The sequence below is a fragment of the Lactuca virosa genome, chromosome 3, assembly GCF_052849685.1.
Source record: "Lactuca virosa cultivar CGN04683 chromosome 3, Lactuca_virosa_CGN04683_v6, whole genome shotgun sequence".
Classification (NCBI taxonomy): Eukaryota; Viridiplantae; Streptophyta; class Magnoliopsida; order Asterales; family Asteraceae; genus Lactuca; species Lactuca virosa.
The window spans coordinates 330,461,115-330,474,074 of NC_136428.1; positions in this window are offsets into that span (position 1 = coordinate 330,461,115).

Sequence of the window (12,960 nt, forward strand, 5' to 3'; positions counted from 1 at the left end):
GAGTACAGCATTTTCAACTTTGATGTTGGAATGAATGAGTGAGAGAGCCTCCTTCTCAGCTTTCAAAGTGGATTAAAATCCTTCGATCACTTTATTCATAGAAGTTGTGTTTTTATCCGAGGAGGTTCGGAAATCAGTCATGAAATCCTTCACTTCGTGATGTAATTTTTCGACTTTTGCAGTCGTTTCGGAAATCATCTTTTGAGATTCTTGGATTGCCTTGGTTGCTTCTTCATGAACTTTGGCGTTTGACGATGTGAGCATCTCAACAGTGGCATTGTGAGATGTCAACATATATTCCCACTTGGATAAAGACGAAGAGGTGGAAGACTCCAAGATTGAATCCAGACTCTTTGCGCTGTTTGAACTGCCCTTTGGTCATTGGAGCTTCATCATCATCGCTATTGAGGTTGATGGTGAAAGGGCTAAAGACAAAATCGGTAAAGGTTTCCTGATCGTCTCCGAACAAGATGTCGTCAGTATCATTAGAAGGATTATCAGTCGAAGTGCCCTGTTCGGAAGTCACACCGGTTTGGACATTTACCCCCGCATCAGATGCGTTGACAGGGATGCTTGAAGTTTGTACCTCCTCCGAAATGGACTTAGTTACAGGGACTTCTGGTGGATCTGAGACTGATGTTGTGGTAGGAGTGGTGGAATCGGTAAAGATAGTTGAGGTTAATGGGATGGAGATCTGAGGAAGAGAAATTCCAACAGAACTCATTGGAGGTAGTGGAGGGATGGAGGAAATCGGAATTGTGGTGGTAATTAGTGAGGTTGGTGGAATAACGGTCGGTGGAGGTGGAGTAGTAGTGAGGTTCAGAACTGGTTCTTGGATAATAGTATGAAAGATATCAAAAGTAGGAATAGTGGAGGATGGTGGAGAAGATACCTTTGGAATTTGTTCTATAGGAGTGGGTTCTAAAGTGGCAACAGTATCTTTCTCTTCATTCCGAAGTGGGTCAACCTCTTGAGATTCTGTTAGATTCCTCTCATCTGACTCTTCTTTTGAGAACCGGAGATGGAGATCTCGGTTTCTTAGTAGGCTTCCTTGTCTTCTTGGGAGCTTTGACAATTTCCGACGGAGCATCTTTGGCTTTTCTTTTACCTACCCTCTTCGGTTTTGTTCTCTCATCAATCAACTATCGAAGATTAGCTGGCATCGGAAGAACACGAGAAGAAGGTAAATTCTGATACTCCCTCACAATTGCATTGTCAAGATGAACCTTAACCTACATTGCATCCGATATTGTACCAATAAAACCAAAGTTTCTAGTATTCGACATCACAAAGGTAGACGTTTGGTGTGTCGGAAATTCAGCAATCAAGGAATCTGCCATCAATGGGACATTGAAATGGCCTAGGGCACAGTTGACCACGATAGACCAGAATCTGGCACATGAAATCTTAGTGTGTCGATGAGTTGAGTCCACAACATTTAACCATAGTCAAGATTGATACCATGGTATAGCCCATGGATGAGGGTGTAGAACAATTTACTTGCACTGTCTAAACCAGCAACTCTCTCCGAAAAACTCTTGAACAGCAAGGTGAACAACCCATTCCACATTGGAGGAAGGGAGGGTTTCCTAAACTTGGACAACAGGGAGATGTCGCCATTGTAGCCCATTTGATAGAACATCTCAATTAATCCAGTGTTTGCTATTGACTCTGGATGCACATGAACTTCAAGTAAGTTAAGCCCTAGAAGTTTGCTGAAATGGGGCTTTGTGATTGAGGTCTTGTGAGAGGCAACCTCGAAGTGGATGACATCATCTGCTTTATTGTAGATGGCAGACGAGTAAGCCTTTGAGAGATGAACCAGGGGAACAGTTTCCACCATTGTTAACGCTTGTGCCAGTGGCGAGAACTTAAGGCATTCGGTCATTTGGCCTGATCACTTCACTGTAGCGTGATGAATTAAGATCAAGAATCGGGTTCTGGTTGGGTTCCACGGTAAGCATGATGACAGAGGCGGATTGGCTAGCGAAGGAGATGTTCTCAAATGAACCTACCATTGTTACTTTGAAGAAGATGATGAACAGTAGAGAGAGAACAGTTTTTTCTTTGAGTGTTTTGAGAATTGTGTTTGCGTTGAGAGAAAGTGAACAGTTCAAAACCCTTTTACACAGTATGTGATGAGTGGTGAGAGAAACTGCCGTTTCACATTCCTGTACGCCGTCAAATTATCCTGTAAAATCATGACAGCTCATCCACATGTGCCAGACGTTGTTGTAATAGACACGTGTGTGTCAGGGAAATCAAATATCGAGCCTGATTTGAGTTTTCATCTCTTGAAATACCACCATTTCGGAATTGACACATTCGGAATCATTAAACAAATCACCAGCTTTAAAACCACGACCAAATCTCAAAATTAAAGTAACCAATCGGAATTAGAATCAGACTTTGAAAAATCACAAGGATTTTTGTGCAACAGTGTGCCAAAGATAAAGAAATAAAGCAAACCTAATTTGAGGGATTCTGTGATGTCAAACAAGATTGACATGAAAATCAGATGGATCTCGGGCAACAATATATTCCTTCTGAGTCAAGGGAGACTCTGAAATGCTTGTGTGATTTCCCGTTGAATTACGATCATCAGTTTATTGAGAATCAGTGAAAGACTTCTTTTAGTAGGCTTTAAGGGTTGCTTAAGCTTCAACCAAATTCTGAAACTTGACATAAGTCAGAAGATATGAAAGACGTACTTGTTTGACCAGTATAGCCATAAGAACAAGTAAGCTTTGGAATTTCTTTAAAGTGATAGGATATAATGGAAATCTCTAAAAAAAAATATAAAAATCTGGATCTTTCGGGAAGAAATGACTTGGGTCACGAACATTTCATTAAGATCATGCAAAAAGATAAATTGAGATTTCAAATTTGTAACGGTACTAACCAATAAGCTTTTATTCGTCAATGCCTTGGTTAAATTTTCTAGAACAAAAAGATATTCACCGTCAATTCAGAAGTTGGAATCGGATTTTGGGTTTCACTCGAAATTGTGGTGACAACAATTTCAAGATCATAAACACAGATCTTGTGTAACCATAAACCTCAGTGGTAATTTCTAAGAGTCTCAAGGGTTACGATTATGAGCACGAAAATGATGGAGAATATATAGATTGGTTCCAAAGAAGATAATGTAGCTATGCTATATTTGTATGACTAAGCAGTAAACTCTTAACTCAATGTGAGAAGAGTAATGTAACTCGATGACTTATGTGATTTAATAGTCTGATTGGGAAGAAACGATCAGAATGAAAGTTTCATTAAGGCTTCGAACATAGAGTCTAATTGGATTGGGACAACATCCAGCAGCATGCTTTTAGGGACGCTTACCTAGTATATAGTTTTAGAATCATAACTACCCCTTCGTTTCGAATTAAGGTAATGGATAAAATTAACCTAAGAAAAGAACGGCAATTCCTTGAAAACAACATGTTTTTGGTGTTTTGTTTTTGAAAAGAAAATACATAAATAAATAAAGGATTTTTGAATTTTTTTTTTTTTTTTGAATTTTCTAAAGAAAATGAGCATAGAAATAAAAGAAAAATATTTTTGATATTTTTGATGTTCTAAAAAAATGAAAAACAAAAATAAAAGAAAAATATTTTTGATATTTTTTATGTTCTGAAAAAAAATGAAAAACAGAAATAAAAGAAAAAGAACTAAGACAGAATAATTCAGAAACCTAAATGAACAGTAACTTCCAAACCATTCTGATGCTCGGAATCAGTCGAAAGAGACTTAATTTACAAAGGATATACAGCGTTCCGAAACGAGGATGAACAGTAGCTTCCAAAGCATTCTGAAGCTCGGAACCAATCGGAATGTGCAAAGTGAGTTCTGAAACATTCTAAAGCTCGGAACCATTCGGAATGTGAACAGTAAGTTCCGAAACATTCTGAAGCTCGGAACCATTCAGATCATGAATAGTAACTCCGAAAATTATGAAGTTGGTATTGGAACTGAGTCAGCTTCTATCATTCATAACCCTTGTAAAATCCAATTGAAGGAACCTTCAGGTAGGGCCTTTGTGAAGATATCAGCCAGCTGATTTTAGGATCTAACAAAATGAACTTCGATGTTCCCATCCTTGACATGATCCTTTATAAAGTGATATCTCCATGCTATATTCTTTTTCTTGGATTGTTGCACTGGATTGTGGCAAATTCTTATAGCACTTTAGGAATCACAATATAGAGGTATTCTCTTCATGTTAATTCCATAATCTCTAAGTTGGTTCTGAATCCACACTACTTGGGATGTACAAGATGCTACTACAATGTATTCAGCTTCAGCAGTCGATAAGGATACACATGTCTGCTTCTTAGATTGCCAACTTACAAGCTTGCCATCCAGAAACTGACAACCCCCAAAAGTGCTTTTCTAATCAAGGCCACATCCACCTAGGTCAGCATCGAAGTATGCTTGCACCAAGAATCCATAATTCGATGGATACCGTAGACGAAGAGGTAGTCCGCTTCAGATACCAAAAGATATTCTTAACTGCCAACATATGAGGTTCTCGAGGATCGGCTTAAAATCGAGCACATTAACACACAACAAACATAATGTTAGGACGACTAGAAGTTAAATACAACAAAGACCCAATCATTTGTCGATATAAAGTGATATCAACTGTTGGTTTATCAAGAGAAGGAGTGAGTTTCGTTCCGAATGCCATTGGAACTTTGACTTTAGAATCACCCACCATTCTGAATTTCGCCAATAAAGTCTTAGTGAAGGATTCTTGATTGATGAATATACCTTCTGAACTCTGTCTTATATTTAAGCCAAGGAAAAAGTTAATTTTACCCATAGAACTCATTTCAAATTTAGTTTCCATTAGTTTTCGGAATTCAACTGTTAAGTTGGGATTAGTTGATCTGAAAATAATGTCATCAACGTAAATCTAAGAATCATCAAATGGTTACCTTCATTCTTACGGAAGAAGGTAGGATCAACAGTACCTTGTTTAAATTTAGATTGCTTAAGGAAACGAGTCAGAGTTTCATACCATGCCCTCGGAGCTTGTTTAAGACCATATACCGCTTTATCCAGAACATAGCAATGATTCGGAAATCTTTTGTTCACAAAACCTGGAGGTTGTTCAACATAGACAGTTTCTTCAAGCTCTCCATTCAGAAATGCACACTTCACATCCATTTGGTAGACATCAAAATTTTTGTAAGCAGCATAGGCGAGAAAAATACGAACTGATTCCAGTCTAGCCATCAGTGCGAATGTCTCTTCGTATTTGATTCCTTCTTCTTGACAGTAACCTTTAACTACCAACCTTCCCTTGTTGTGAATTACGTTTCCTTCTTTATCCATCTTATTCCAGAACACCCATGTCATTATAGCTACAGATGCATCATTCGGAGTAGGAACCAATCTCCATACTTTAGTTTGCTCAAATTCATTGAGTTCTTCCTGCATAGCTTGAACCCAATCTGTATGATCAAAAGCAATTTTAACAGTTTTAGGCTCAATTTTAGAAATGAAATAATTAAACATGCAAAATTCTAATTTAGAAAATAATACAGTTTGTTTCGCTTTTTGTTGAGCACGTGTTAGAACTCCTGGAGATGAGTCTCTGATCACTTCATATTGTGGATGATCTCTGGTCCATTTAGACATTGGAGGATAGTTCTGATCATAGGCAGCATCAATTTCAGCATAAACTTCTTCACATTCTGATTGTAAATCCGAGTCATTATTTTCATTCTCCCCCTGGAAGTTTGCATGTGACCCGTCATTCGGAATTGAATTATCCCCCTGGAGTGGAACATCGGTATTGAGGTTTGGAGTGGAACTCTCCCCCTGTACGGAAGCATCAGAAGGTTCTGGTTGAGGTTCATTCGGAATTGGTTGCTTAGGAGGATTGCCGTTGTCTTCAACCTTATTAATAATCTTTATCAATTCATTGTCTTGATTATCCTTGGCCTTCGATTCTGAGGAAATTGCCTATTCAGGTTCATCAAACAAATTTAGAAATGCCTCATATAAATTCATAAGAGGGATCATCGTAGAATTTGTAGAGGGAAATATTTCCTCAGATTTACAATCTTCTTTTTGATATTTCTTCATGTAGTTGTCGTCAAAGGTGACGTAGTAGCTTTCTTCAATTTTCTTTGATCATTTGTTCAGAACTCGATATGCCTTTGAAGTTAGTGAGTATCCCATAAAGATTCCTTCATCGGCTTTTCAATCAAATTTGTTCCGATTTTCTTTGGGGTTGAGTAGAAAGCACCTAGATCCAAACACATGAAAAATCTAACGTTAGGTTTCCGATTGTTAAGAATTTCGTATGCAGTAATCAGAAATCTTTTGTTGATGTAAGAACGGTTCTTATTAAAACAAGTGGTTGCAATAGCATCAGCCCAGAAGTATAAAGGAAGATTCGCAAATGAAAGCATAGTCCTTATAGATTCACAGAGAGCGGTTTCGTCTTTCAAATACACTGTTCTGCTGTGGAGTGTAAGGCGAAGAGAAGTTGTGAGCAATCCCTTTTCTAGTTAAGAATTCTTCAAATGCATGATTTTTGAATTCTGAATCGTTGTCACTACGAATTTTCCAAACAGGCTTTCGTAATTGAAGCTCAACCTGCTTGATGAAATCTATCAGCTTCTGAGTTGCATCGGATTTCTGTCTAAGAAAGAACACCCAGGTAAATCTAGAAAAATCATCAAAAATAACCAAAATATATTTGTTACCACCAATACTCTCGATTGTTGATGGACCACAAAGATCAATATGCAATAGTTCCAGTGGCTCAATGATTTTGGTATTCATGATAGATAAGTGACTCTTCCTGCTTTGTTTTCAGAGCTCACAGGAAGCACACAAGTGTTCCTTTTCGAATTTCAGAAGAGGTAGACCATGAACAAGATAACCAATGACAAGCTTGTTAATATCCTTGAAGTTCAGATGGGAAAGCCTTCTATGTCATAGCCAACTATCATCTGATGATGCTTTCGTAAGTAAGCAAATAGATGGTTTCACTTTTATTGGATTCAAATTTAGAGGATACATCTCTCCCTTCCTTTTTGACTTCAGAAGAACAGCTTTAGATTTCTTCTCTATGATTTTTGAAGCTTCTTCATCAAAAGATACATTTAGACCTGTACCAACAACCAATTGTGAAACACTAATCAGATTGTGTTGCAAGCCTTCAACATATGCTAGCTTCGAAATTGAGAATTCTCCATTCAATATCATTCCATATCCTTTTATCTCTCCAGTGGAGTTGTTTCCAAACTTCACTCTTCTGCCATCCTTTAAGGTACGAAACTCTCTTAGCTCTTCTTTCCTTCCAGTCATGTGACGAGAACAGCCGCTATCGATGTACCATTCAGAATCATATTGTTCGTAATGCATAACCTGCAAAATTTAGAGAGTTTTAGGAACCCAAACCATCTTGGGTCCTTGTGAGAACTTCTCTTGCACAAGAAAAATCTTAGTTTTGTCAACCCAAAAGGATTTTCTTTTCAAACTACAATTCATCCCTTTTTCCATTTTGAAAACTTCAACTTTTTTGTCACAAAGATTAATTTCAACAAAATTAGATTATTGTTGAGTATATTCCTTGATTTTTTGTGTCATTCTATTTGAAAAGTCTTTTTCCTCCTTTTTCAAATTTGCTTCGTATGTTTTGAGAGGAAGGTTGTAAAAATCGTTTGACGGTAGCTCGACGGTCAACTGGTGTTAAAGGATTAATCGTTCTTGGCGGGGATTAATCGATGATTAATCGAGGACCATAGATTATTAATAAAATATTAAAATTAATTAAATATTAATATATCTTAAGAAAAACAAGTACTTCAAAATTAGAATATAAGCAAAATGGTAATTTGGAAATTTGGAAATACGAAAATATGAACATTTTGGTATAATATTTTAAATTTTGAAAATTTGAAAATTTTGGAGTAAAAAAAAAAAGTTGGTTTTTTGAATTTTTTTTAAATTTTTTTGACCTGTTTTGACATTTTTTTTTTTGACTTTCTTCGACTTTTTTTACTTTTGTTGACTTTTGTTGACCGATTAATCCTGCCAAGGCCGATTAATCCCGCCAAATCCGATTAATCCTAAATTTCCGATTAATTCCCTAATCCTCGACGGTTGGAGAACGCCGAGCGATTAGTCCACGATTAATCGCCGATTAATCCCGATTTCTACAACCATGTTTGAGAGTAATCTCTGGTTCTGAAGCAAGTTTGTTTTCAACATTAAAAACTTTTGTTTTGGAGAGAGGTTTTGAAAACTATGGTTTTGGAGAACACTTTGATTTTGGTTTCGAAGTTTGAGACGGATCTTTATGTTGATTAGAAAACTGTGCTGAGTTGACAGAACTGTGATTGGAATTCATTTTCATCCAAAAATGCTTTCTTTCTTTTAAATTCTTTTTATATCGAGCATTCAAATGTTTTTTCTTTGCAATTAATTCTTTAGCAGATTTATGAATGTTAGCTTTCGGTTTTTCTTTTCTAACTGGCATTTCATTCTGTTCCGAAGAGGTTTCACTTGAAACATCTTTTATGCCACTTGGTCCGACCTTATCGTAACAAAGGTCCACACGATTCAATGGTCTTGAAACGTATTTCCCTTTTGTTTTCCAAGAGGTCATTTCTGACAGATCTTTTGTTTCATCCACATTATCTATCGACTTTGACCAGAAGAATTTATCACATTCGTTCGCATTATCATCAGCAACCAGGGACGTTAGTTCAAATGTGTCATTTTTATTCAGCCCTTTCTTTACAAAAACTTGATTTGGAACAGTTTGGACTTTTGGAAAAAAAGTTGCTTCTTATTTCAAAACTTTAGAACCTTTGTTTTCAACAATTCGAACGAATTCGATTGAGTTTTCTGAAATTAGATTTTTCTTAGGTTCATCAAAATTTTGCACAAAAGCAGAACAATCAATTTTGTCATCTACAGATATTTTACTCATTTCACTTTCATCAAATTCAGAAATGTTTTCGGAATCAAAAGTATTTTCTGAATTTAATTTCTTGCATAATAAGTCATATTTCTGCATAGCACTTAATTTGATTTCTTCTTTATCTTTTCACTTAACACTTCTTTTAACATGTTTTTATGATCTTTGGACTGAATATATTCCTCGATTTTCTCAAGTCCAACCTTGTAAGAATCAGAAACATCATCTAAAGAAACAATCAATTCGCATTTATAGCATTCAGCATCGATTTCGTCCTCTTTCAATTCAATAATGGGTAAAATCATTTTATGCAAACCTTTCCCTATTTCACAATCCAAATGCAACTGAGTAATATTAAAATATAAACGTTTAGCAATCAAAAAAAAATATTCCTCTCTTTCAAAAGTGCAATACTATCTCTTTTAAGGTAAATAATATCATCTCTTGATTTAGTAAGCTCTAGTTCCAATGCCTCTTTTTAAATCTTCTCTCTTCACTCTTAAATGTTACCCTGTTAAGTTGATCATTCAGGTTAGAATTACTGAGACGAGTTCTTTTTAAACTATCACTAAAGTTAGAAATAGTATATCGTAAGTTATCTAATTCAGAATTATAACGGGACGTAGAAACACTAAGAGATTTGAGAATAGAATGTACCTTATCAACCACCTTCCCGCACTCCTTCACTTGCTCTGAGACTATCTTCGCATCAAAGCAGCTCTCTGAAACCTTTCCACCATCAGTTGCATATCCTCTTGGTTCCGAACAGTCGTTTTGAACCGTCAAACATTTGCCTTCATAGCCTTGCCTTTCTGACTTCACCACAAAGCACCTGCCATGGGTGGGTATCCTCACCTCATCATCCTCTGAATCTGTGGACCATACTTCAACTCTCCCATCATCACTTTCCTCTTGTACAATTAATGCAGGTTTCGCATTTGATGTACTCTTCTTTCAGAGCTCGTCTATCTTCGGAATGTAATAGGCCTCATCTTTTTCCTTCTCTTTCTTCCCATTCTGCCTCCGAAGCAAGCATTTCTTTGCAAAATGATTCTTTCCATGACAATAATTACATTCATTGCCAGAATCACCCAATAACTTCTTTTCCTTTTTCTCTTCGTCATTCTGAGAGTTCTTGTAACTCTCATCCCTTGGCTTTTCTGAACTGGAATTGCCATGTTTGAACTTATTTTTGTAACGAGAGAAATTTTTCTTAAAGAACTTCTTAGGATTGGACACCATTAGAGGCTTATCTTCTTTTGAGATTTCACTATCCAAAAAGTCAGATTTAGAATCATCTTCTGCTGACTTCTTTCCTTTCGCAACTAACGCCAAGGATCCAACACTGGAAATAAGCTTCACTTCCTTAGTAACTTCATGTGCGTGAGATCTCAAAATACCCACGAGTTTGGAAAATGTGTAGCTTTTAAATTCTTTGTGTGCCTTAACGGTGCAAACTATAGCCTTCCATTCGGATCTGAGAGCATTCATGAACGTGACCTTCTGTTCATGACACGTCACTTAAGATTTTTTTTCAGCATTCTGCTTAATAAATGATTGAAGCGGTTAAATGTCTGATCTAACTTCTCATCAGGTTTTTGTACAAACGATCCAAACTCTGATAAGAGAGTCGTTTGCAAAGAATGTTCTAAATCAGCATCTCCTGAATACAACTCCTTCAGCCTATCCCAAATACCTTTTGCAGTATCGCATGCACTAACGAGATGAAAAGTGTCTAGAGGATGAGTGAATCGAATTGTTGAGAGAAAAACTTAGAGATACACTTGAACAAAACGTTAGAACAAGTAGATTGCGGAATAGTTAATCTCAAAGGATCTAAAAGCTCAACAATAATATAAATAAGTTATAGTTAGATAGTTAGAGAGTTAGTTGCGGAAAAGTAAAGAAATAGAAATGACAACAATTGTTATATCAAGAATACACTTAAGTTGATTCATAACGAGGAATGCATTCAAACCAAGTTAATAAGGAAGATCAAACTTAGTGATTAAGTCACAGAAGACTTGATCCGAAGAGAGATTATATTTAGATGAATTCGGGTAAGTAAAAAGAGATGAGTAATGAAGAGATAGAAAGATAACTTCAGAAATGTGTATTCAGATAGAATGCATAAGTTATCCGTATGAATACAAGAGAATGAGCTCTTATTTATAGAGTCTCATGAAGAGCACTACATTACATCTCTATAAGTAGCCATGCAAGGCATACTGTACAATAGAGTGTATTACAATAAAGACAAGTAAAGTAATCTAGCATGCATGACTACGGTAGGTAGACTCTGGTTGCGGTTGCTGATGAAGAATTTTGATTGCGGGTGCTGAACCGTTGCGGTAGTAGAAATGGTTACGGTAGCTGAAGTTCAAGAGGGTCACTTTCATGATTCAACAATTTCCCCCTAAGTGACCTCTTTAACTTCGGTTCAGCTATCAAGTTTGAGGAACTTGATCAGAATCCACCAAAACTTCCTGACGTTTTCCAGCCAGGTGATTCTTCTTCAGATCTCGAACTTGACTTCTACGGTGGTGTGCTTCGATCTTTCAACTGCGGTTCGGCAGATGTCAAGTTGTTTCCTGGTGAGGCGATGCATAGCAGTCATAAGAATGAAGTATTTGACATTGTCAGTCTTCCTTTTGAATATGACTCCAAGTTCAGGAAAGTTTGTTGCGCCTAGAGATCTTTCTTGAAAGCCTTCGGTAGGCATTGGCACAGGTTCAAGAGGTGGGAGGTCAAACTTCTTGAGGATGGTGGGGTAGATATCCGCATCAATCTTGGCAAAGTCACAGACCGTATCCTTCAGAAAAGAGTTAGCCTTTTCAAGCGCAATCTTCATTTTTGGGTGCTTTTCTGATTTGTTTTGGAACACCTTGGCAATGAGGAAGATTTCTTCCGGATTCATGCAAGGGAAGTCTGCCTCGGTGCGGACGTAGTCATGTTCCCTTCTCGTGAGGGTGTACTGGATGAAGTCAGCCTTCATGAACTTCCGGACTTTGTAGTTCTTGACTGCGGATGGTCTATCGTTAGACCATATATTTTCAATGGAGGAGGCATGTTTAGCGTGAAAAAGACTAAGTCTCTCAAACTCCATTGGCAGTCTCTTGTGGTCAGGAAGGCTGCGGTCGAATTGCTCAAATACTGTGAAGTATTTGGCATTTGGAGATATTGGGGCATCCCAGTAACCGTCCGAGGGGGGTTCAGCGTAGGTAAGGTGGGGTCGGTAGTCTTCATCCAGCAGCCTGCAGTGAGGATTGATCCAAGAATTTGTCAAGGATTCGTCCATCATTGTATCAAAGTCTCATTCTCTCCAAATAAGTTCTGCCAGTTTGGCTGCCTTCCAGTCTTGTTTTCTTTGGGCAGTGGCAGGGGAATCAGTGGTGCTTGGAGAGGACATGTTTTCAGCCAAATTTTTGAAGTGGGGGGGAGTTTTTGGCTTTTCTGGAGTGACTTCCGTCGGTGGAGTGTTATGTGGTGGAGTGTGATGAGAAGGTGTAGGTGTGGGAATTTTCTCTGTGATGATGGGGGGGCTTTGATGTTGAGAGATGGATGGATCCGAGTGATGGACTTCTTCTTCTTCACTTCCCCCTCTTGAGGGATGCAACGGAGGAGCTTCCTCAAGCCATTGTTTAAGTCCATCAACCTTGGCAAAGACTTCTTGGAATTGAGCTTTGAGAGCTTCTGCCAAATGTTGATTGTTGGGAATGGAGGGGTTGAAGAGTAGCCTGTGGATTTCTTTTGTGAGCCGGAGGATCTCTGGACCATGGAAGTTGGAGGACAGGGATTTCTGCAGTCAGTTAATTGTGGCTTGAAGAATAGAGATAGTGGACTCATAAGCAGTATGAGTCTCATCTATCAATTTCTTAGACTGAGTGGCTTGATCCGTGATGGCCGCTTCGAGATCCGTTTTGATTGCGGTCACCTCAGTGATGAGGTGTTCCGCTGCAGCCATAAATTCCTTGTGGTCCGCCTTGCGATTGTTGTCAAGGGACCGGATC